General features: G+C 40.2%; 1 long non-coding RNA gene across 1 annotated transcript; it reads left to right on the top strand.

Moving 5' to 3' along the window:
* Positions 1-6,509: 6,509 nt before the first annotated feature.
* On the top strand, positions 6,510-25,268 carry LOC311123064. The gene is made up of 3 exons (XR_014612554.1): positions 6,510-6,550; positions 23,679-23,738; positions 25,239-25,268. It is a non-coding gene; the product is annotated as an uncharacterized lncRNA (long non-coding RNA).
* Positions 25,269-25,323: the final 55 nt, after the last annotated feature.

Raw genomic sequence — 25,323 nt, 5'->3', positions numbered from 1 at the left:
AAACACTTGCAAATTGTTGTGGACCTGTAAACAGATCGTTGGAATGCAGTAATGTTTTGCATTCACTTTTTCCCGAAACTAAATATGCTTCACTGCCCACAAATTCTGAAACATTGTCTACTCTAAAAAATAAAAATAAACGAGTTTATTGGTAGCCTACACACTTCAATCCAAAAGATCAGCTGTCTGTTCACCTGTTCCATTCTGCTGTATGTTATAAACCGCGCCGCGCACCCTGTCATCTGCATAGAGCAAACACTTTAAATAATAGCCTCTCTGATAGGCCCAATTAAATGAGAAATGCGCATGGTCATTTGTTGTATGGCTACATCGGGAATATGAACTCATCATGGCCAGAAAAGGTGAGGAATTTATTATGCAATGATTATGATAATGTATTATGTTTGTAAATGAAATATTTTCTACGCAAGAAATGTCACATTACATCATTCAGGCCTGCCTGCCTGCCTGCCTGCCTATCTGCCTGCCTGCCTATCTGCCTGCCTATCTGCCTATCTGCCTGCCTATCTGCCTGCCTATCTGCCTGCCTATCTGCCTGCCTATCTGCCTGCCTGCCTATCTGCCTGCCTGCCTATCTGCCTGCCTATCTGCCTATCTGCCTGCCTATCTGCCTGCCTGCCTATCTGCCTGCCTATCTGCCTGCCTATCTGCCTGCCTGCCTGCCTGCCTGTGTCTTCACAGTGTTCGTTGTCTCTTCCACCACCATCTTCCTGTCTACCTGTCCAGACTGTTATCTGACCCAGACTACAACCACCATCCATGGACACACCTACACCTCTCTGGAAATCTCCAGTAACAACTGAATTGAATCATATTGAATGGATTGGAATTGAATTGATTGGACTCTGTTGAATTGAATTGCATGGATTGGATTCAGTTTAATTGAATTGGATTGAACTGAATAAAATAAAGAAATGAGTCATGTAATTCACTAAATGAAGTCATATGTATTCACTATATTGACTTAATGTTCCAGGTAAGTGAAGGGAGCTCACCACTGCTGAACTGGATGACTTTAAGAGACAGGTTGACTGTCTCAACATGCCACCTGCCATGTTCATCAACCCCAAGACAGGTTTGTTGACATCTTAACCCAGTCTCTGCAGTGCAACTGACAAGTGCTGTGGCTCAAAACTGACACAGAATTGTTCTGCCTCAGAATGGCCCCTGTGTGTGAGAATTCATCATTGAAAAATATATTGAGAAAGGTTGGTAAACCAATACATAGTCAGGGTTGGGGTCAATTCCATTAAAATGTCAGTCAATTCAGGAAGTAGACTGAAATTCTAATTCCAATTCTCCTATATGCTTTTCAATTAAGACAATTTGGCATTGGAATTTGGTTAACTTTCTGAATTGACTGGAATTAAAATGAAATTGACTCAAACCATGTACATACAGTGAGGGAAAAAAGTATTTGATCCCCTGCTGATTTTGTACGTTTGCCCACTGACAAAGACATGATCAGTCTATAATTTTAATGGTAGGTTTATTTGAACAGTGAGAGACAGAATAACAAAACAAAAATCCAGAAAAACGCATGTCAAAAATGTTATTAATTGATTTGCATTTTAATGAGGGAAATAAGTATTTGACCCCTCTGCAAAACATGACTTAGTACTTGGTGGCAAAACCCTTGTTGGCAATCACAGAGGTCAGACGTTTCTTGTAGTTGGCCACCAGGTTTGCACACATCTCAGGAGGGATTTTGTTCCAATCCTCTTTGCAGATCTTCTCCAAGTCATTAAGGTTTTGAGGCTGACGTTTGGCAACTCGAACCTTCAGCTCCCTCCACAGATTTTCTATGGGATTAAGATCTGGAGACTGGCTAGGCCACTCCAGGGCCTTAATGTGCTTCTTCTTGAGCCACTCCTTTGTTGCCTTGGCCGTGTGTTTTGGGTCATTGTCATGCTGGAATACCCATCCACGACCCATTTTCAATGCCCTGGCTGAGGGAAGGAGGTTCTCACCCAAGATTTGACGGTACATGGCCCCGTCCATTGTCCCTTTGATGCGGTGAAGTTGTCCTGTCACCTTAGCAGAAAAACACCCCCAAAGCATAATGTTTCCACTGTCATAAGTTTCTGGCCATGTTATAACAGACTGTCTCATTGAGAAGGCGGATCACCTGCGTTTTACACAGGCAGCCCAATTCTGATATTTTTCCTGTTAATTGGCAAAATAAGCTGATCTGATTGGTCAAAAGCCAATGAATGAAAGAAAATAACCCAGAATTGGTCAGCCTGTGTAAACACAGCCATAGGGACCTGTAAAGTCCACACTGAAGTTGTACAACTGATGTAGGACTACAACGTGTCAGTTAGTTCATTAACAAATAATGACTTCATTTGAATGACGTTATTCTGGCTCAGCCTTTTTCAAAGCTCTCCTCCAGGGCCCCCAGGAGGTGCATGTTTTAGTTTTTGGTCCTAGAACTAACACCTTAGATTCAACTAATTAACTTTATCATCAAGCCTTTGATTGTTTTTGTATCGGGTGTGTTAGTGCTAGGGCAATTTTATTTTGTATCTACCTGCCCAGGGACTACAGTTGGAAACTAGCTAGCTGGCTAAATCTGACACCTTTACTGAAATGTTGATTGATGTGCAGTATCCCTGTCAAATACATTTCATAGATTAAATTAAAAGGAATGGAATGTTTCTATGTGTCTATCTATCTGTGTATGTGAATTTGTAAAACATGAGGAAAAAAAAAAAAAAGTGACCCTCCCCTATACCCCAAATTACCCTCACTCCTAGGACAGACCACAGCCTTTAGATATGGAGTTTTAGAAACTGTTCGTTGTTTTGTAACCATCACATGGCAACGTAGCCAGAAGGTTGTGGATTCGCAGACCACCACGGACAATGGTAGGGGTGAAGAAAAGATGGCTTTTATAAAAGGCATTTCATGCAATTCTTTGTCATTTTACATGACTGGAGACAAGCAGAATCTATTTTAATACCACAACAGAGCATGACAACGAATGAGCGCACGCTGCAGCACCGGAGACGTTTTGATTTCTATACAGGCTGTTCACCGGAGACGTTTTGATTTCTATACAGGCTGTTCACCGGAGACGTTTTGATTTCTATACAGGCTGTTCACCGGAGACGTTTTGATTTCTATACAGGCTGTTCACCGGAGACGTTTTGATTTATATTCAGGCTGTTCACCGGAGACGTTTTGATTTCTATACAGGCTGTTCACCGGAGACGTTTTGATTTCTATACAGGCTGTTCACCGGAGACGTTTTGATTTCTATACAGGCTGTTCACCGGAGACGTTTTGATTTCTATACAGGCTGTTCACCGGAGACGTTTTGATTTCTATTCAGGCTGTTCACCGGAGACGTTTTGATTTCTATACAGGCTGTTCACCGGAGACGTTTTGATTTCTATACAGGCTGTTCACCGGAGACGTTTTGATTTCTATACAGGCTGTTCACCGGAGACGTTTTGATTTCTATTCAGGCTGTTCACCGGAGACGTTTTGATTTCTATACAGGCTGTTCACCGGAGACGTTTTGATTTCTATACAGGCTGTTCACTGGAGACGTTTTGATTTCTATTCAGGCTGTTCACCGGAGACGTTTTGATTTCTACACAGGCTTTTCACCGGAGACGTTTTGATTTCTATTCAGGCTGTTCACCGGAGACGTTTTGATTTCTATTCAGGCTGTTCACCAGAGACGTTTTGATTTCTATTCAGGCTGTTCACCGGAGACGTTTTGATTTCTATTCAGGCTGTTCACCGGAGACGTTTTGATTTCTATACAGGCTGTTCACCGGAGACGTTTTGATTTCTATTCAGGCTGTTGTTAAGAAAGAGGATAGTCTAAGTTTTGGAACAGTGCTAAAGTTGTATTCCAACTGTAAAAAATTAAGTGCAACAGAACCAGTTACAACTGAACTATTTGAACATCAATGAATTTGCAAAATAAAATAATGTTGTTTAACACAGCAGCCGCGTATCATGAAGTAGGCCTTTATGCACTTGGAACTTTCTTTCATTTGGGAAACTATCATTTTCTGATTTATTCCATGATATTGTTGTTACGAAATAGATTTGTGTTGACTGTGATTAGCGCATGGGAACATTAAGCATCTGCTAAATTACCAAATTAGGCTAAACTAAGCTATAACCTAGCTAACCACATGATTCTCAAACCAAACACTGGCCAAACTCATGTTTCTAAAAGTGAATTCAAAGGCTGTGTAGAATGACTGTATAGCCTAATAAGGCATTTTTAAAGTGATATTTGTTTGATTTAATTTTATATAGCATAAATGCTAACTGTATAGGCATGATGTTGAAGTGTTGTTGTTGAAATGCTGAGCGCTCCTGCTTTAAGTGATATTTGTTTGATTTAATTTTATATAGCCTAAATGCTAACTGTATAGGCATGATGTTTAAGTGTTGTTGTTGAAATGCTGAGCGCTCCTGCTTTAAGTGATATTTGTTTGATTTAATTTTATATAGCATAAATGCTAACTGTATAGGCACGATGTTGAAGTGTTGTTGTTGAAATGCTGAGCGCTCCTGCTTTAAGTGATATTTGTTTGATTTAATTTTATATAGCATAAATGCTAACTGTATAGGCATGATGTTGAAGTGTTGTTGTTGAAATGCTGAGCGCTCCTGCTTTAAGTGATATTTGTTTGATTTAATTTTATATAGCATAAATGCTAACTGTATAGGCATGATGTTGAAGTGTTGTTGTTGAAATGCTGAGCGCTCCTGCTTTAAGTGATATTTGTTTGATTTAAATTTATATAGCATAAATGCTAACTGTATAGGCATGATGTTGAAGTGTTGTTGTTGAAATGCTGAGCGCTCCTGCTTTAAGTGATATTTGTTTGATTTAATTTTATATAGCCTAAATGCTAACTGTATAGGCATGATGTTGAAGTGTTGTTGTTGAAATGCGCTCCTGCCAGCCTGTAGCGTGTCACAAATGCTTCACAATTTATTTCAATGAGTGAATATGTAGCCCATCGGAGACAGTTTATTCATTGAATAAGAGAACAACATATTTAGTTTTGCCCGCAATAAGTACGAGTTTTAAATCAACAAGGGCTTCCCCTGTAATGTAACTAAATCAGATTGTAGCTCTAACATAGCTTGGTCAACAGTCGGCGCATAACCGTATAGTCTGCATATAGAAGAATATTACAGGATTTTAATACATAGACCAGTAGTATTTATATAAATGGTAAAGAGAGGTCAATAACTCTGATAAATAGCTTCATTATGGGGCAACAAAACATATTGTTTTTATTCATATCAATTACAGCAGTAGCGAGCTTACCTCCTGTCTTCCTTCTCATGTTCACGTACTCCCTCTCAAACTGAACAGGAAGTACCAATTTGTAAATCGCTCTGGATAAGAGCGTCTGCTAAATTACGTAAATGTAAGTAAGACTAGTCCGCGCACACAGATATTGCATTTTTTTAAAACCTTTTTTTAAATTTATTTTTTTGTTAGAAGCCTTTGACTCGCCTCCTGAAGTCCCACGGTACACAGCACATCCATTGATTAGGAAGCACACCAGGGTTTACATCAGCAAGAGCAGGGTAGGACAGGGCTCATGATTGGGATAACCTATCCATTGCACTGTGTAACACTGTATACACCATCCCAGCAGCAGTGCAAAAACTCGGAAAAGGAAGTACATTTTCTTATAAATGGAACTTGGCGCTGTTCTTCTCCGAGCATTCTCTTCCTATAGCCTTGGGCCTACAGTAGAGGCCATGGATCATGTGATTGAGACCAAGCGAAAGATCATGACCCTCCCCCATTGTGAACAATTGCGTGCATTTCGACCACTCCCTAATTTCATTAAATCATGAAATACAAAATATAAATCGACTTTTACTAGATAGAATATGAACGTATCGGCTGGATACTTGCCTTAAGTGTATGGAGACTTTACATGACCTAAATATCAATATATAATAGGCTATAAACCTATGAGTATTTTTGGTGAGCCGGTTCATTTGACTCCGTTCACATAAGAGAGCCATCATTTGGCTCCCAAATGGCTCTTCATTTAAAATGCTTAATTGCAAATCTACAATATAAAGGTCAAAAGGTAGACTACCATTACGTCAGATAGTGAAATGCGCGTTCAAATACATTTTTACCTGGATAAATTATTAGATCACCTGCTTAAAAAATAAGTTTATTTTTAACGCACTACAAACATAAGCCTGGAGCAGAATGACGCGCTCTCCCCACTATTTACTGTTTCTGCAGTAAGGATTCACCCTCTTTAGATAATTATTGTGTAACTTATCTGCGGGTGATCGTTGTTTTGAGCTCAAAAAGCACCTCCTGGCTGCATATAAATCAGGGAGAACAAATTAACGGCTCTTTCACCGATGCAATTCGATTCCCGACGTTCGCCAAAAAAGATCCGTTCACAAAGAGCCGTTCTTTCGCGAACGACCCCATCACTAGTTTGAAATAGGAAATACATGTATAAGGAAGTAGAGGACGTTGTCGTCGAGGAAACATGTTTAAGAGGTTTGTAGCGTTCTTGTACAATTTAATGTAGACTATTATTTATTGAGAAGTTATGCTATCATAAAGAGAGAGATGATTTAGGGGGGTAAGACATCCGCCAAGTTATTACAATATTGATTTCAGCTTCCGTGAATGATAATTTTGGCTAATTAACATTGGTGTTAGTGATCAGCCTAATCGATAAGATCGAATGTGATGTGAAAGGCTACAGGGCTATGATTATGGGTATTATTGTTATAGGCGATTGACAGCACATTATCGTGATAATTATCCGCGTGAAAGACTTTGGAAACGGCGCACTTTCACTTCCTGAAAGAAGACGTGCATCGGAATTATGTAAAGCTGTCCACTAAATAAAATAGTATGTCTCGTCAAGTAAAAGTGACGTGCAACAATGTGCATAGAAACTATTTAAATGTAGGGCTAAATCAAATTTTAAGTTTAAAGCTTTCTGGTGACGGATCAGAAAGGCGGTGGTCCGTTTGGCGCAGGTGCGCTCGATATAATTTACCGGCTCACGTACGCGCATTGTTAACCACAGGTTGAATCGGGCAGCACACCTTTTCTCCGAATGCAAAACCCCGGTGCCCCGGGCGAGATAAACTGATCGCACCTCAAGGGAACTCAAGCGCTGCATGGGTGTATTCACTAAACCAGGGATGGGCAACTGGCGGGCCGCGACCCACCTTTTGTAGTCCCGCGGACCAATAATAAAAGACGTTGTTTTGGAACTCAGTCTGGGTCTCAACTTGCTGTTGACCGTTAGAATAATAGAACACACGAGGTGCAATTTGGAAATGTGGTTGTGCCTCAGCAGTCACTCAATTAGCCCATGTCAGCTACATTTGTTTTTAGATTGGTAGGTTACTGAATTACAGACCGCGGGTGGGGACCATTGATCGTCAGTTATCATATTAAAAACGGCAAACATTTGCCTCCACCCTTTGGCAAAATGTGTAAAATTGCATGAAATGAGTTAGAAAATTGCGAAATATTCTCTCCGCCCTCATGGCGAAATGTGTAGAATTGCAGGAAATGAACATGAAAACTATTATGGATGTGGGTACGCAGAGACACTGCGGCACCCCATGATGAGTTCTGTTTTTTTTTGTGGCACCCACCCCCATCAAAGTTGCCCATCCCACCACTAGGGACCTACCAGAATTTGTCCAATAGAAAAGTCTTGTTGTTGAAACATTTTGCTACGGTTTGGTACGGTGTTCACTAACGAGTACACCCAAGCTCAGGCACTATCAAATGCACTTGCCAGACAAACAATATTTTCCATCATTGGACATTTTTCTGCATAAGGTAATTTCCATGTAAAAGGACCCATGAGCACCAACATGTGAAGGTCATAGGAGAATATCAAATTGGGTATCAAATGAAAGCTTAAGAGTCTGTGTTTTGGGGAAATTAGAAGGCATAGATACATTTTTCAACCATTTTCCATCTTAAAAATGATGCATAAGTAATAGGTCTTCGAAAACATCTACCAGAAAAAGTCTAAAAAGGTATTAGAAATACATCAAAACACAATAATGTTAAAGTGAAGACCCCTAATAGCCAACTAATAGCAACACTTATATTTAGTTTGGGATAAATTAGTTGCCTTCTGTAAGTTTTTAAGAAACATTGCCTTGTAATTCCGTTACCACAAAAACACACACAGTATATTTAAGATCTTTTCTAATTTCTCTTCTCATCAGGAGGGAGGATAATGAAAGTTCACAGACGTAACAAGTAAAAGTAGATCTAACAATTAGGTAGTGTTTTTACTGATATACATTTTTATTTTTGAATTATTAACTGATTAAAACTCGTAATTATGTTACCAAATCTGAACCTAAAATAATACAATAATTAAGAAACCCATTTGAAAAACTAAAACTATACTGAAACTATTATCATTGACTCCAAAACTATAATAAAATAAAAACAATCATAAACTATGTTCAGTTAGTTTTTTTTCCTTCTATACTTTGGGGCAAAAAATCTAATGAGGTTTTCAAGCTTCTGAATCTGTCTGGTAAATGCTGCCAGGAGATGGCGATGTTTCAAATAGGGCTAGCTTGTTCATCAGTAGTCTCTCTAGACCAGGGTTCTTCAATTCCGGTCCTGGAGGGCCGAAACACTTCTGTTTTTTATTTCTACCTGGTAGTTAATTGCACTCACCTGGTGTCCCAGGTCTGAATTAGCCCCTGATTAGAAGGAGAGGATGAAAAACAGAGGTGTTTCGGCCCTCCAGGACCGGAATTGAAGAACCCTGCTCTAGACAGCCTCCCACAATGTACCAATGTTCCTGCATACAAGCAAAGATTGTCTATTATATTGAGAAGATACTCAAGTGACCGCTCTAACAACGGAAATGCATGTCCTCAAAGATGGAAGGCAGGCGGGAGGATGCATGTCCTCAAAGATGGAAGGCATGCGGGAGGATGCATGTCCTCAAAGATGGAAGGCAGGCGGGAGGAGGCGAGAGCCGATGGGACCATCTAGCCAATGAGAGGGCAGATATGTGTGTGAACAACAGGCCATAGAGATAAAGGGACTCATCTTTGTATCTGTGCCATTATAGCATCTGGGACAGCATGGGCAGAGCCATTCAGGCTATCTCCATTTTAAAGTAGTACATTTTCTTCTTCTTCATTGGCTGATTGCTCCCAACTCACAGGAATCCCCATCCAGTTGACTACTTTAAAATGGTGGAAAGCCTCAAGCGCAATGTCCATGCTAAAACCGGTTATATCCCTGATGAGTCCTCTATTTCTATGGCAACAGGCACAACTCCGATGGTTTGTTTACATTTCTACCGTTGTGGCTAGATGGAGTAGGCCTACAGCTCTGTCTAGTGGTTGCGTTGGGGACAACAGTTGTTGACAAATGTAGCATTTTAGCTAAGCCTGACCCTTTTCCTAACCTTAATCTCAGTCTCCTAACCTGCTGTGTTAGTTCTCCTGACCTGCTGTGATAGTTCTCCTCCTAACCTGCTGTGTTAGTTCTCCTAACCTGCTGTGTTAGTTCTCCTAACCTGCTGTGTTAGTTCTCCTAACCTGCTGTGATAGTTCTCCTAACCTGCTGTGATAGTTCTCATCCTAACCTGCTGTGTTAGTTCTTCTAACCTGCTGTGTTAGTTCTCCTAACCTGCTGTGTTAGTTCTCCTAACCTGCTGTGTTAGTTCTCCTCCTAACCTGCTGTGTTAGTTCTCCTAACCTGCTGTGTTAGTTCTCCTCCTAACTTGCTGTGTTAGTTCTCCTCCTAACCTGCTGTGTTAGTTCTCCTCCTAACTTGCTGTGTTAGTTCTCCTCCTAACCTGCTGTGTTAGTTCTCCTCCTAACCTGCTGTGTTAGTTCTCCTAACCTGCTGTGATAGTTCTCCTAACCTGCTGTGTTAGTTCTCCTAACCTGCTGTGTTAGTTCTCCTAACCTGCTGTGTTAGTTCTCCTAACCTGCTGTGTTAGTTCTCCTAACCTGCTGTGTTAGTTCTCCTAACCTGCTGTGTTAGTTCTCCTCCTAACTTGCTGTGTTAGTTCTCCTCCTAACCTGCTGTGTTAGTTCTCCTAACCTGCTGTGTTAGTTTTCCTCCTAACCTGCTGTGTTAGTTCTCCTAACCTGCTGTGTTAGTTCTCCTAACCTGCTGTGTTAGTTCTCCTAACCTGCTGTGTTAGTTCTCCTAACCTGCTGTGTTAGTTCTCCTCCTAACCTGCTGTGTTAGTTCTCCTAACCTGCTGTGTTCATTCTCCTAACCTGCTGTGTTACTTCTCCTAACCTGCTGTGTTAGTTCTCCTCCTAACCTGCTGTGTTAGTTCTCCTCCTAACCTGCTGTGTTAGTTCTCCTAACCTGCTGTGTTACTTCTCCTAACCTGCTGTGTTAGTTCTCCTAACCTGCTGTGTTAGTTCTCCTCCTAACTTGCTGTGTTAGTTCTCCTCCTAACCTGCTGTGTTAGTTCTCCTAACCTGCTGTGTTAGTTCTCTTCCTAACCTGCTGTGTTAGTTCTCCTCCTAACCTGCTGTGATAGTTCTCCTCCTAACCTGCTGTGTTAGTTCTCCTCCTAACCTGCTGTGTTAGTTCTCCTCCTAACCTGCTGTGTTACTTCTCCTAACCTGCTGTGTTAGTTCTCCTCCTAACTTGCTGTGTTAGTTCTCCTAACCTGCTGTGTTAGTTCTCCTAACCTGCTGTGTTAGTTCTCCTCCTAACTTGCTGTGTTAGTTCTCCTAACCTGCTGTGTTCATTCTCCTAACCTGCTGTGTTAGTTCTCCTAACCTGCTGTGTTATTTCTCCTAACCTGCTGTGTTAGTTCTCCTCCTAACTTGCTATGTTAGTTCTCCTAACCTGCTGTGTTCATTCTCCTAACCTGCTGTGTTAGTTCTCCTAACCTGCTGTGTTCATTCTCCTAACCTGCTGTGTTCATTCTCCTAACCTGCTGTGTTCATTCTCCTAACCTGCTGTGTTAGTTCTCCTAACCTGCTGTGATAGTTCTCCTAACCTGCTGTGTTAGTTCTCCTAACCTGCTGTGATAGTTCTCCTAACCTGCTGTGTTAGTTCTCCTAACCTGCTGTGTTAGTTCTCCTAACCTGCTGTGTTAGTTCTCCTAACCTGCTGTGTTAGTTTGCCTCCTAACCTGCTGTGTTAGTTCTCCTAACCTGCCACGTTGTCCTTATATTGGCCAGGTACTATAGTGGCTGCTCTATCAGATTATCCATTATATTGACCAGGTACTATAGTGGCTGCTCTATCAGATTATCCATTATATTGGCCAGGTACTATAGTGGCTGCTCTATCAGATTATCCATTATATTGACCAGGTACTATAGTGGCTGCTCTATCAGATTATCCATTATATTGACCAGGTACTATAGTGGCTGCTCTATCAGATTATCCATTATATTGGCCAGGTACTATAGTGTCTGCTCTATCAGATTATCCATTATATTGACCAGGTACTATAGTGGCTGCTCTATCAGATTATCCATTATATTGACCAGGTACTATAGTGGCTGCTCTCAGATTATCCATTATATTGACCAGGTACTATAGTGGCTGCTCTATCAGATTATCCATTATATTGGCCAGGTACTATAGTGGCTGCTCTCAGATTATCCATTATATTGGCCAGTTACTATAGTGGCTGCTCTATCAGATTATCCATTATATTGGCCAGGTACTATAGTGGCTGCTCTATCAGATTATCCATTATATTGGCCAGGTACTATAGTGGCTGCTCTCAGATTATCCATTATATTGGCCAGTTACTATAGTGGCTGCTCTATCAGATTATCCATTATATTGACCAGGTACTATAGTGGCTGCTCTATCAGATTATCCATTATATTGGCCAGGTACTATAGTGGCTGCTCTATCAGATTATCCATTATATTGACCAGGTACTATAGTGGCTGCTCTCAGATTATCCATTATATTGGCCAGGTACTATAGTGGCTGCTCTATCAGATTATCCATTATATTGGCCAGGTACTATAGTGGCTGCTCTATCAGATTATCCATTATATTGACCAGGTACTATAGTGGCTGCTCTATCAGATTATCCATTATATTGACCAGGTACTATAGTGGCTGCTCTATCAGATTATCCATTATATTGGCCAGGTACTATAGTGGCTGCTCTATCAGATTATCCATTATATTGACCAGGTACTATAGTGGCTGCTCTATCAGATTATCCATTATATTGACCAGGTACTATAGTGGCTGCTCTCAGATTATCCATTATATTAGCCATGTACTATAGGGGCTGCTCTATCAGATTATCCATTATATTGACCAGGTACTATAGTGGCTGCTCTATCAGATTATCCATTATATTGACCAGGTACTATAGTGGCTGCTCTATCAGATTATCCATTATATTGGCCAGGTACTATAGTGGCTGCTCTATCAGATTATCCATTATATTGACCAGGTACTCTAGTGGCTGCTCTCAGATTATCCATTATATTGGCCAGGTACTATAGTGGCTGCTCTATCAGATTATCCATTATATTGGCCAGGTACTATAGTGGCTGCTCTATCAGATTATCCATTATATTGACCAGGTACTATAGTGGCTGCTCTCAGATTATCTATTATATTGACCAGGTACTATAGTGGCTGCTCTCAGATTATCCTTTATATTGACCAGGTACTATAGTGGCTGCTCTATCAGATTATCCATTATATTGGCCAGGTACTATAGTGGCTGCTCTATCAGATTATCCATTATATTGGCCAGGTATTATAGTGGCTGCTCTATCAGATTATCCATTATATTGACCAGGTACTATAGTGGCTGCTCTCAGATTATCCATTATATTGACCAGGTACTATAGTGGCTGCTCTATCAGATTATCCATTATATTGACCAGGTACTATAGTGGCTGCTCTCAGATTATCCATTATATTGACCAGGTACTTCAAGAATGAATCAGTATACAGTATATAATTAATTCATAGTCCAAAAATGGATGTAGCAACTAAGGATTCTAGCTTTAAAGACCCAATGCAGGCATTTTTACATCAATATCAAATCATTTCTGGTTAACAATTAATGAAGTACTTTACTGTAATAGATTTCCATTCAAATGGAGAAAAAAAATGCTTTTTTTAGCAAAAAAAACTATTTATCAAGCAAGAATTTAGGACTGTCTGCGAGTGGTCTAGGTGGGGAGGGGAACACTGAAAACTAGCTGTTTTATAGAGCTGGCCAGATTGTAGTCCTAAAAAAAATGGAAATGAGTTACCTCAGGTTCGTTCAGCTATGGTATATTTCCCTATGGGGAAAATTAATGGGAAAGAATAGGGGTTTGGGGATAAACGCTGAAAATAAGGTCAGAGGTTAACAAAGGCTTAGTAGATCAAATCAAATGTTATTTGCCGCATGCGCCGAATACATCAGGTTGTTGACCTTACAGTGAAATGCTTACTAACAAGCCCCTTAACCAACAATGCAGTTTGATATGTCTTGTTCTATGAGATATCAATCAGTTAACATGACCTTTATGAATTATGAAGCCTTTGTGTTTAAAAATAAAAATAAAAGTCTGATTTACATAAATGCTTCAAATTTCACAAAATGGCGTTAGCTGATGAAGATGATCTCATAGAACAAAACGTATAAGATCTTGTAAGCCTGTGTTTACCACAGACCTTATTGACAGCCTTTTATCCAACCACACTACATCAATTCCATTCATTTCCCCATAGGCTTTGTCCAATGAACCATGGCGGAGTTAGTACCTACATAAATACACTATTACTATTGCTCTTTATTGGTAGAGAGGTTTGTTATTGGTCCATTAACCAATGTATAATTTAAACCTAACCTGACCTATCGCCTGATGCATTACCTTATGTATTACTGCCCCCTAGTGGCAAGAAGTGGCATCCCCCCAAAAACATATTTACAGTGCAGTCGGAAAGTATTCAGACCCCTTGATTTTTTTTCTCCACATTTTGTTACTTTACAGCCTTATTCTAAAATGGATTAAATAGTCCCCCCCCCCCCCCCCCCCCCCCATCAACAATCTACACACAATACCCCATAATGACAAAGCAAAAACAGGTTTTTAGAAATGTTTGCTACTTTATAACAAATTAAAAAACGGAAATATCACATTTACAGCCTAGAGTCTTCTTGGGTATGATGCTACAAGCTTGGCACACTTGTATTTGGGGAGTTTCTCCCATTCTTCTCTGCAGATCCTCTCAAGCTCTGCCAGGTTGGATGGGGAGCGTCGCTGCACAGCTATTTTCAGGTCTCTCCAGAGATGTTCGATCAGGTTCAAGTCCGGGCTCTGGCTGGGTCACTCAAGGACATTCAGAGACTTGTCCCGAAGCCACTCCTGCTTTGTCTTGGCAGTGTGCTTAGGGTTGTTGTCCTGTTGGAAGGTGAACCTTCGCCCCAGTCTGAGGTCCTGAGCGCTCTGGAGCAGGTTTTCATCAAGGATCTCTCTGTACTTTTCTCCGTTCATCTTTCCCTCAATCCTGACTAGTCTCCCAGTCCCTGCTGCTGAAAAACATCCCCACAGCATGATGCTGCCACCACCATGCTTCACCATAGGGATGATGCCAGGTTTCCTCCAGACGTGATGCTTGGCATTCAGGACAAAGAGTTCAATCTTGGTTTCAACAGACCAGATACTCTTGTTTCTCATGGTCTGAGAGTCTTTAGGTGCCTTTTGGCAAACTCCAAGCGGGCTGTCATGTGCCTTTTACTGAGGAGTGGCTTCCGTCTGGCCTCTCTACCATAAAGGCCTGATTGGTGGAGTGCTGCAGAGATGGTTGTCCTTCTGGAAGGTTCTCCAATCTCCACAGAGAAACTCTGGAGCTCTGTCAGAGTGACCATTGGGTTCTTGGTCACCTCCCAAGTCCCTTCTCCCCCGATTGCTCAGTTTGGCCGGACCGCCAGCTCTAGGAAGAGTCTGGGTATTTCCAAACTTCTTCCATTTAAGAATGATGGAGGCCACTGTGTTCTTGGGGACCTTCAATGCTTCAGACATTTTTCGGTACCCTTCCCCGACACAATCCTTTCTCGGAGCTCTACGGACAATTCCTTCGACCTCATGGCTTGGTTTTTGCTCTGACATGCACTGTCAACTGTTGGGACCTTATATAGACAGGTGTGAGCCTTTCCAAATCATGTCCAATCAACTGAATTTACCACAGGTGGACTCCAATCAAGTTATAGAAACATCTCAAGAATGATCAATCGAAACAGGATGCACCTGAGCTCAATGTCTAGTCTCATAGCAAAGGGTCTAAATACTTATGCAAATAAGGTATTTCTGTTTTTTATTTTTAATAAATTTGCACAAAAAAAAAAAAAACTTTTCACTTTGTCATTATGGGGTATTGTGTGTAGATTGATGAGGATTTTTATTTATTTAATCCATTTTATAATAAGGCTGTAACGTAACAAAATGTTGAAAAAGTCAAGGGGTCTGAATACTTTCCAAATACACTGTAGGCACAGAGTTTCTAACCCCAGAGGCGCAACATCGAGAAAAGAGACCAAACAGACCAGGCCGGGGTTTGAGAAGTCTATGAGAGAAGTGAAAGGTTCTTCAGTAGTTGTTAATCTTCTCTAAATGTAAAGGCACACCACAGATTAGAGCCAATGTCTTCAGTAGTTGTTAATCTTCTCTAAATGTAAAGGCACAGCACAGATTAGAGCCAATGTCTTCAGTAGTTGTTAATGTGGTATCGCGTCGAATGCTGGTGGGTATTGCTGTCGATCAAAGAATCCACTTAAGCTGTATCGTGTTTTAGAGGCTTTTATTAATACCACGAGGTTACAGCATAAGTTAACAGACCCGCGGAGATCCGGAGAAGCAGTCCCAAATAAATCTCAATGCTTTCTGCCCATTCGGCGTTGTTCCTCCAGTATATATAACCTCCCAAGATGTGGGTGGCTCCCTCTACTGTCCAATCCCCATGTCTACACCACACTTCCTGTCTGTTGTATGCGGCGTTACACTAAAAACATTCCCCCTTGATACTAACATAAACATTCCATTTCTTCATAAAAAACATTTAACAAAGACATAATCTTAATACACTACATTTCCCCCCTTCGAGACGAACTAAACGTCTCGAAAACAAACAGAACAGGATTATGACTAGTAACAATTTATCTTATTGAGTATCTTTAACATTAAACCAAAAACATTCTCCTCTAGAGTGTAAATACCTTTCTATGAAATAACTGTTTATGAAGTGTGAATACATTACTATGAAATATGAACAAATCTCTATGGAGTGTAAGAGCGAAAAACTGTCCGGCAGCCATCATTTCAGATATCCATCCATCAATCAATGAACCTCTCCCTGCCTAAACTCCTGTCCCTAAACATTCACGAAATAAACAAAAACATCTAAGATCCTCACATGTATTCAATAACATCAAACATCATTCTACAAAAATTAATACCTAAAAATATGACACAATTATGTATTACACATGTCTATATGTCATTGCAAACACTGGAATGTAGTCCACTACACTTCATCTCCCTGTAGTCTCGACTTCCAATGGACTGTTGATGATGGAATCGGCCACACCCTCCTTGTTTCATCTCCTCCAGTCATATTGTCCCTTCATATTGTCTTTGTTTGAGTATTTCAATCTCCACATGTTCCCCCAAATGCTTCTGGAAGAAAAGAAAAGAAACCAAACAGTATCTTTTCCAAAAAAACACTTTCAAATTGAACATCAATATCAACTAAGAATATAGAAATGATATATAAATGATGCATGAATCACATAAACCTATTCCCCCCTTTGATTCATAAATCATACCAACATCACCCTAATATTGAAAAAAATTTGAAAAATAATCAACTCATAAAAAAAAAAAAAAAATGATATTTATCCATCAGTAGTCCATCCATCTTCCTCCAGATCAGGAACAGTCAACACCGGCATCTGAGTGTTGTCTCCAGGCATCACTCTCCAACCTATCTCAATATCATAGCTTTCTCAAAGGTCAGTAACAAATTACAAACATCACACAGTGTTATCAAAGCTGAAACTAAAATCTGACCCATCACTGCCCCTACTGGCCTAATTGATCTTGCAACCAAATCCTCTCAGATCTCCCAAACACATCCCTTATAATGCATCTATAACCCCAGTGATATTATCTGAACTATCTGGACTCAAAGTATAACTAATATTTATCACTATGATCTTCCCAAATGTTACACCATACCATGAATAAAGTCCCCCCTTCTCCCTTAAACTCATCCTTCAATGATAGGCTTGAAGACTATGACATGTCACCCTTTTAACCCTATCTCTAGCTTGTCCGGTGCTATCCCTCTTATAATGGTAAAAACCTCATATGGAAGCTTCAACGTTGACATGTAACAAAATCCTATCCATCCATAATGTAAGAATATATATTTTATCACCACAAACCCTCCAAATATCTCAAAAATCCCCATAGTCACATTGTCAGTCAAAAGCTAATCATTTAACCATCAAAGTCCTGCTCATCTTACTACCTGGTACATAAAAAAGTAACATATTTGTCCTCTCTAACCTTTTGTCCGTGCTTATCCAAAGTCATCATATAACATCACAATCTGATATTCCCATAAACATACCCTTTACCTCATATGTTTTATTAGAACAAAAACAACTTTTAGCCCTCAATGTTTCACCTGAATACTTCAGGGTTCCGTTGTTACCTAATTTTCCTTTCCCATTTAACAATTCCCATAGGGTAATTCATTTAACCAAGAACACTTAAACCTAGGCTTAAACCACTGTTCTGACAACGACATTATTTTATCTGTCAATGACTGTTGCCAATACCACAGTCATGACAAAGCATAAGACTGACCCATACCTGATAGAGGCCGCGCGACCGTCTAACATGTTTGGTGCTGGAATTCTCAACAGACATGGACCCTCAAGATTCCTCACTGATCTTACAGAATGAGTTAATCTATCTCTAATTTCCACAACAGAAGAACAAGCGGTACTGATCAGATACCTCTCCTTGTCTGTCATCAAAATCAAAGATCTCATCCTGTCCTCCATGATGAATCTATATTCTCTCTACTACTATCTGTTCTCCTATTTTAACCCCATTCGTACTATCATTGACAGCACTCTCCATCCGTAACATAACCCATGAGTCTAAAATTCCCCATTTAATTTCAGAAAAGTTGTTGTCGATGTCATACTCCCTCTTTTGCTATTGCCATCGTATCATTAATCCCTTCCAAAGTTACCATTAAAGTAGTTGACTTAATTGCTGTATCAACCCTAATTACTTCTAGTGCAAAAGTTCCCATTATCCTCTGTGTATTATCTACTGTTGGAGTGACTACTATAATCTACTCTTCCTGAACTCCCTCGGTGACTGTGGAACTTCAACAGATTTCAAATCTTCCATTATAGGCATCACTTTACGAATTACATAGCCCTTTAACCAATAATTCTTAACCGGAACAAATTCTAATGCTTGCACTAGATAAGTATACATATATTCTCCCTGACCTTTCTCTGTAACATTACGCACCATAAGTGAACAGTCACTCCTAACATCTTCCACTTCATATCGTTGTACAAACTATCCCTCCTTTGACTAGGTGCAACAGCTTCTACTCCTGGTCCTGATAACAATACTTATTCTCCATAATTATCTCTCCATATGGGAGGAACGTCCCCATCCTAATCCCTAATAAGTATTCTTTCCCTAACATTGGTGCTGTATTGGTTCCCTTATAACCAAATGCGATATATTTATGGCTTTAATAACTATCAATGTTGAAAGAATTAAATTGCTTCTCCCTGTTGTTCTAATAAACTGAAGTGTTAATGTCCTTAGTTACTCCTAGTTTTCCCCAAAGAAAAGATGTCTCTGCTTGTACTTCCATCTATCACCACTAGTGTCACTTTTTCCCCAAATCTCAGTCCTTTCTCTAAATCCCTGACTTTCAAACTTTTGATTACACAAAATACACCTATAATTACCTTGATCTTCCTGCTGGAAACTGTAAATATAGATACTCAATCACCCTCAATCTTCTCTTATCATTCAGCAACACATACTTTCTCAATGCATCTGCTCCTAACAGATCTAAACTCCTACCATATCTTCCCACTAAACTTCTAAAAATGTCATTCACCACTTCTCTCTCTGTCTTACTACTAACTTTGAAACTTAGCTTACTGTCTCAGAGTTCCTTCAACCCAAATCTACCCCTAACTTATTTTAATCTAATGTTTTCTCTCATAACATTTAAAACCTTTTCCCCTGATTTATCCACAAAATCTCTTTACCACCAAATTTCAGAATATGTGATTGGAAAGTTCCCCACCTGCTTCTGACTCATTACACACACTTGGCAAACGACTAAACACCTTTTAGCCTAGCCTGAAATCTCTTAGTGTAAGAATGTAACCCAGAATAATAGTCACCCCTTTTAACTTTATTTTCCCAGACAGATTGTCTAATAGACAGAACAATAGATTATCATCCTTCCTATGATATTATCGTTTTTAAGCAAATGATTCCCAAAAACCCAGTCGTCTAGTGTACATCTTATTGTACAATTCAATTTAAACAATGCATCTCTTCCCAACACTGCAATAACAATATCTTCTAATATTAGTACCTTAAGAGTAATTAACTGTTTTACTACCTCAAATCCCTATCCTAATTCGTTATCAATTAGTGAGATGTTTAACCTCTTTAGGCTGAACCCGGATAAGTTTTCCCCTATTCACTATCACTTCTAATGGTCGGTTGTTTTTACTTCAATTGTTGGCTATTTTCTCTTCTTCTCTCATCGATGCTCTCAGCAGTTTCTCCTCTTCTGTATCTTCAGCTGTGTTACTTCTAAACTATTTGCTTTATCCAGGCATGATAAGCATTGGTCTATATATCCATTTCTTCTTTGCTAGTCATTGTAGGATAAAATCCTCTTGAACATAAAGCCCCTTTAATCTCCAAATCTTCATCGCCATCTTCATCTTCAACTTCCATCAGAGATCAAATCTCGTGTATCCTTCTTTTTCCTCTTGCCAACTTCCTTCTGATCACAGAGTCATATCCACCCATGCATGACCTCTTCATCATCACTCATCTTCACCATCCTCATCTTCTTTAAGTTCCATCCTCCTTAACCTTCCTCTTTTCTTCCAGACCTCACATTTTCTTCCTTCTGGAGTTTTGATCCATCTTCATCGTCTTTTCTACTTGTCCTCTATCTATTATTCATCTTCATCTCTGATGCCATAATCACCCTGCTGGATGATCACTGAAAGCTGAGGATAAACATCCCTAAGCTGTACTTTTTGCTGAATCCGTATGTGAGAAAGGTGTACTAACTTCTGCCATTAGTTTTTCTAACCCTACTTTCTAACACTACTTTAATTAAAGGATTACTATTTTACCCCTATATCAATCGGTGTAATCCCCTTCCTTGTGAACTATCTTATTTTAGACTGTATAGCCTATGACTTCCCCCCTTAAATTATTAATATAACCCTAACAACCCCAAAAAACTCCAAATAAATCAATTAAAAATCATGAATAATTAAAACCAATTTTTATTCCTATATCCTATGTCACCAATTTATCCATTAGTGGTGGCTATATTACCACAACCCATCAAATGCAAGTAAATGTAGTTAGTCAACTTCAAAGCAATCTCCCAAAAACAAAGCCTCTAACCCTATCATTACTCCAATTCCCATAAACCCCTTGCTCTATCAGCTCTGATTATCTTAAATTTACAGAATAGTCAATCCTTGATTCCCAACACATCTGTAATCAAACCCCAGTGATACACAAAGCTTCCAAAATGCAATTTTTTATGAAATAGTATTTGCCAAGCCTATGTAAAATTGTCATAACATCACATATCTTGTAACAGTCTCAAAACCTTATTTTGTTTTTTGACTTGATCCTCTGCCGCGTCACGTGATCACTTCCTGTATCTCCTCGCTCCCCCTCTCTCCTGTCTCTCATGACAAGGGACAAAGACACAGAAACAGCTTTTAGTAGTTAATGCCATCACTGAGTATTTCCAACCATTCAATATTCCTTCGTTCTACATTATTCACTCTAAGACTAAACTCAGAACTAAATAGATCGCTCAAAAACATTATTTTATTTTAATCCGTTATTTAATTATTTAATTCAATTTATTATACTTCGCCAACATATATTTAATGTATAAATTCAATAGGTCACAAAACAAGTTTCATCTTTAACCATCGCCGTTTAAACTAGAATACTCATGTTAAAATCTCTCCTCTCTTGTCTGTGTCCATTTCCCCCTTGCAGGGTAACGCCAAATGGGACCTATGACCTTAACCCACCATTTTGGTTTGTAGGCTCAGCGCGACCTCATGTCGTAGTTTTAGCCCCGTAAAATCAAGCACATGCGCACATCCCCTTAAGCCCATGCTTACCACACAATAGACCGATAGCATTACGCTACAGCGTCACTATTTTATACCTTATACTCACACAATTACACATAACAGAGCTCACATTTGCGTAGAACTTTCAGTTCCACCACATACAAACAAGTTTAAGAGGCTTGAATCCATCGCAGTGGACCTCTAAGGTTAAAGTTATCATGTAGCACGCAACACAATTAGCATTTAGCAATTAGCCTTAGCCTTTAGCCTTAGGTACAATGTGACACAACACACATTTAGCATTTAGCCTTAGCATTAGCCTTTAGCCAACTGCGGCCTACAACATGTAACAAACCCGCATTGCGTCTTTAATTGAGTACTGTTTCGTTTGTCCTAAATTTATTCTGCCATGGGTATGGCTATTTCTACGAGCGATCCCCCCCAATGCAACTATCCCGTCGAACAGAAGTTGAGCAAGCCATCCCCAAGAAATGTCCCACCAACCCCCAGTCCCAGACTGAACCTGAAACTCATAATGCGTTGCCAGGATTTTGGCCCACCCTGGTGGTCGCCCCGTTCGTCACGAGGGCTTATCTAAACCTGCAATGCTCTAAAATTGTATACATATCTTGGCCCCGACTGTTCTTGACTTACTATTCAAGCAACACATCTCTATAAACAATCCCTAAACTCTAACCACTTTTGCGCTATTTTTAAAATTTGTATAATGATTAGCCAGACCCCAATCATCAGCAAAAACACCACCTGAGGCACGGTCATAATGGTACATTCCTCCAGTGTACACAAGCAGTAACAAAACCAACAACTTAGCTGCGTTTAGTCGGGTCATGACTCCAGACCGAAGTTAGCTTGAGTTAGCTTGGCGACTCCAAATGCAGCAAAGAAGGATTGCAAAACCCCTCCTGGCAAGCTCGCCATTTGTCGTATCGAGTGAGTGGTGGCAATTATTGCTGATGAACAAAAGGAGTCTGCTCATACTGAACGTTGATCATAAGGTTTATTCAGATCACAAGCTTCAGCATGGGTGACAGACTCGCGAGGTCTGGAGAGCAGTGTCCTCCAATTCTAATGGCTGCTCTGCCCTATCTTCTTCGTGTACCCCTATTTATAAACAATGCAACAAGATGGGCTCCCTCTTCTGGCCAATCACCAGTTTACAACACACTTCCTGTCTATTATATGTGACATTATACTAAACATTGCCTTTTGATACTAACATAACCAACATTCCATTTCTTCATGAAAAACATTTAACAAAGACATAATCTTAATACACTACACTCTATAACCTGTTAATTCATATGCCTTGTGACCCTGATATAGGCTTTAGGCCTAAAGGTCGAGACAATAAGAAGACACAGTGGCAGAATAAATTCAACCACACCTTTGTTTTATCACAAAACCAGAGAGCAACCTCTGTCCGGTTAAGTCCACAAAGCATATTCTATGTAACAGACAGTTACATGACCTACATCATGGTCAAGCAAGTTAATGTTTCCGATCACTAAACAACTATTGATTTAGAACCACAGAGAGTTACCGCAAGTTGTAAATGCAGTGTAGTCAGCTCTGTTAAGGTATGTGTGTGTGTGTGTGTCTGTGTGTGTGTGTGTGTGTGTGTGTGTCTGTGTGTGTGTGTGTGTGTGTGTCTGTGTGTGTGTGTGTGTGTGTCTGTGTCTGTGTCTGTGTGTGTGTGTGTGTGTCTCTGTGTGTGTGTGTGTGTGTGTCTCTCTCTGTGTGTGTGTGTCTCTGTGTGTGTGTCTCTGTGTGTGGGTGTGTGTGTGTGTGTGTCTGTGTGTGTGTGTGTCTGTGTGTGTCTGTATGTGTCTGTGTGTGTGTGTGTGTGTGTGTGTGTGTGTCTGTGTGTGTGTCTCTGTGTGTGTGTGTGTTAGAGAGAGAGGCAGATCCTATGTCAATAAGCTCTAAGGTCCTATGTTACTACACAGTGTATAGAGTACGTACTCTCAAATGACACCCTTTTCCCTATATAGTGCACTACTTTTGATATTGCACTATGCTCAATCTCCACCTCTCCTCCCTCTCTCCCTCCCTCCCTCCCTCCCTCCCTCCCTCCCTCTCTCCCCCCACCTCTCCCTCCACCTCTCCCTCCCTCTCTTCCTCCCTCCCTCTCTCCCCCCACCTCTCCCTCTCTCCTCCCTCCCTCCCTCTCCTCCCTCTCTCCCTCCCTCTACCTCTCCCCTCCCTCCACCTCATGTCCCAACATAGGTAGTATCAGGAAGTAGAGGAAGAAATGGACGTTACAGGTAGAAGACAAAAACATCTGAGGTTTGTAGCTTTCTTTTACAATTTAATGTAGAAAAGTGTTCTGGAGAAGTTAGGCTATCATAGAGAGACAGATGATTTAGGGGTAAGACATCTACAGAAATGTAAAGTTAATACAATACTGATTTCAACTTTCAAGAATGATAATTGTACTGTACATTGGTGTTGATTCATATTGCTTAGCCTAATCAATATGATCCAATGTGATGTGATGTTATAGGCTACAGGGCTATGAGGTAGGGTATTATTGGTAAAGGCGATTGACATCACATTATCGTGATTATTATCCGCATGTCGAAACTGCGTTAGAAAGACGTGCATCGGAATTATGTAAAGCTGTCACTAAAGAAAATAGTCTGTTTCGTCAAGTCAGTCAAGTAAAAATGACGCGCAACAATAGACATAGAAACTAATTAAATGTTGGGATAAATCAAAGTTCAAGTTGAAAATGCTTTCTGGCGACACCGATCAGAAGGGCTGTGGTCCGTTTTGCTCAGTGCTGTATGCTTCATATAACTTGGCCAGCGCACTGTTGCGTAATGTTCCGCATCGTTGTCGGCACACCTGAATACAAGCCCGGGTGCAACGGACGAGATAAACTGTTGGCACCTCATGTGAAGTCAAGCAGTGCATGGGTGTATTCACTAAGGGCACTATTCCAACTTATGAAATTACGCCTTTCCTACCTGGCTAAAATGCTTGGAGAATTAAGTAAAACCACAAGTCCGAATCCCTATCTCCATCCATGGTTCATTTAGGAAAGGACCAATGTTAACTAACTAGCTAGACACCAGAGGACAACTACATAACGAGAAGCAAGATTTCAAGTTGTTTCTGTCAAAAACCAAGCTGGTTTACCTTGACACCTTTTATTGGTGCACCAGAACCAATCACAGTTGAGCTCGCTCAGTTTAGCTCAACGCTGATTGGCTCATTTCTAATAGTTTTTTAAATCAAAGGCCAAATGCTCGCAGGCTTCCCTTGTCTTCAATGCTACGGGCAACAATGTCATACTCGTTTGAACCAGACAGCATCAGATAGATGGCCTACACATAGAGAGACAGAGGGGCGCTGTTTAGCTCGCTCGGATGCTTTCTCCTGTGACATACATTCAGCCTCTTGCGAATTAAAGGACAATTATGAAGCAAAGAGAGACGAAAGATACATTATAGCCTGGCTTCCCTTGGCATAGAAGAAATACCTGTCAGCTATTTTAACTGTATGTAATGTCTACTTGGTAAATGTTTATAATGTCTGTCAATCTAAGCTGTAACGTATTTTTAGTTGTGTTTACCCGAGGTAGACTAGCTGTTGTTATGGCGTCAGCTAATGGGGATCCAAGTCAAATCAAATCAAATTAATAACATATTGGACTGTGCATGTTTAAATGCAATATGAAGTCTCTGTTTGAACTTTGACCACAGACAGTAAAAATGTTGTCATTGTTAATGGTTCTTCAACATTGTTCAGAAATATTGACTGTTCTGTTATTTCTTATTGTAGCTGAGTGAACTGTGACTTACATCTAAAATGAGTCTCTCTGGGGAGAGAGAGGAGGGGACCACTGCCTCTAAAATGAGTCTCTCTG

The sequence above is a fragment of the Coregonus lavaretus genome (genome assembly GCF_964263955.1).
Source record: "Coregonus lavaretus genome assembly, contig: HAP1_SCAFFOLD_452, whole genome shotgun sequence".
NCBI classification, from domain to species: domain Eukaryota; kingdom Metazoa; phylum Chordata; class Actinopteri; order Salmoniformes; family Salmonidae; genus Coregonus; species Coregonus lavaretus.
This window is presented reverse-complemented; position numbering and strand designations above follow the sequence as displayed.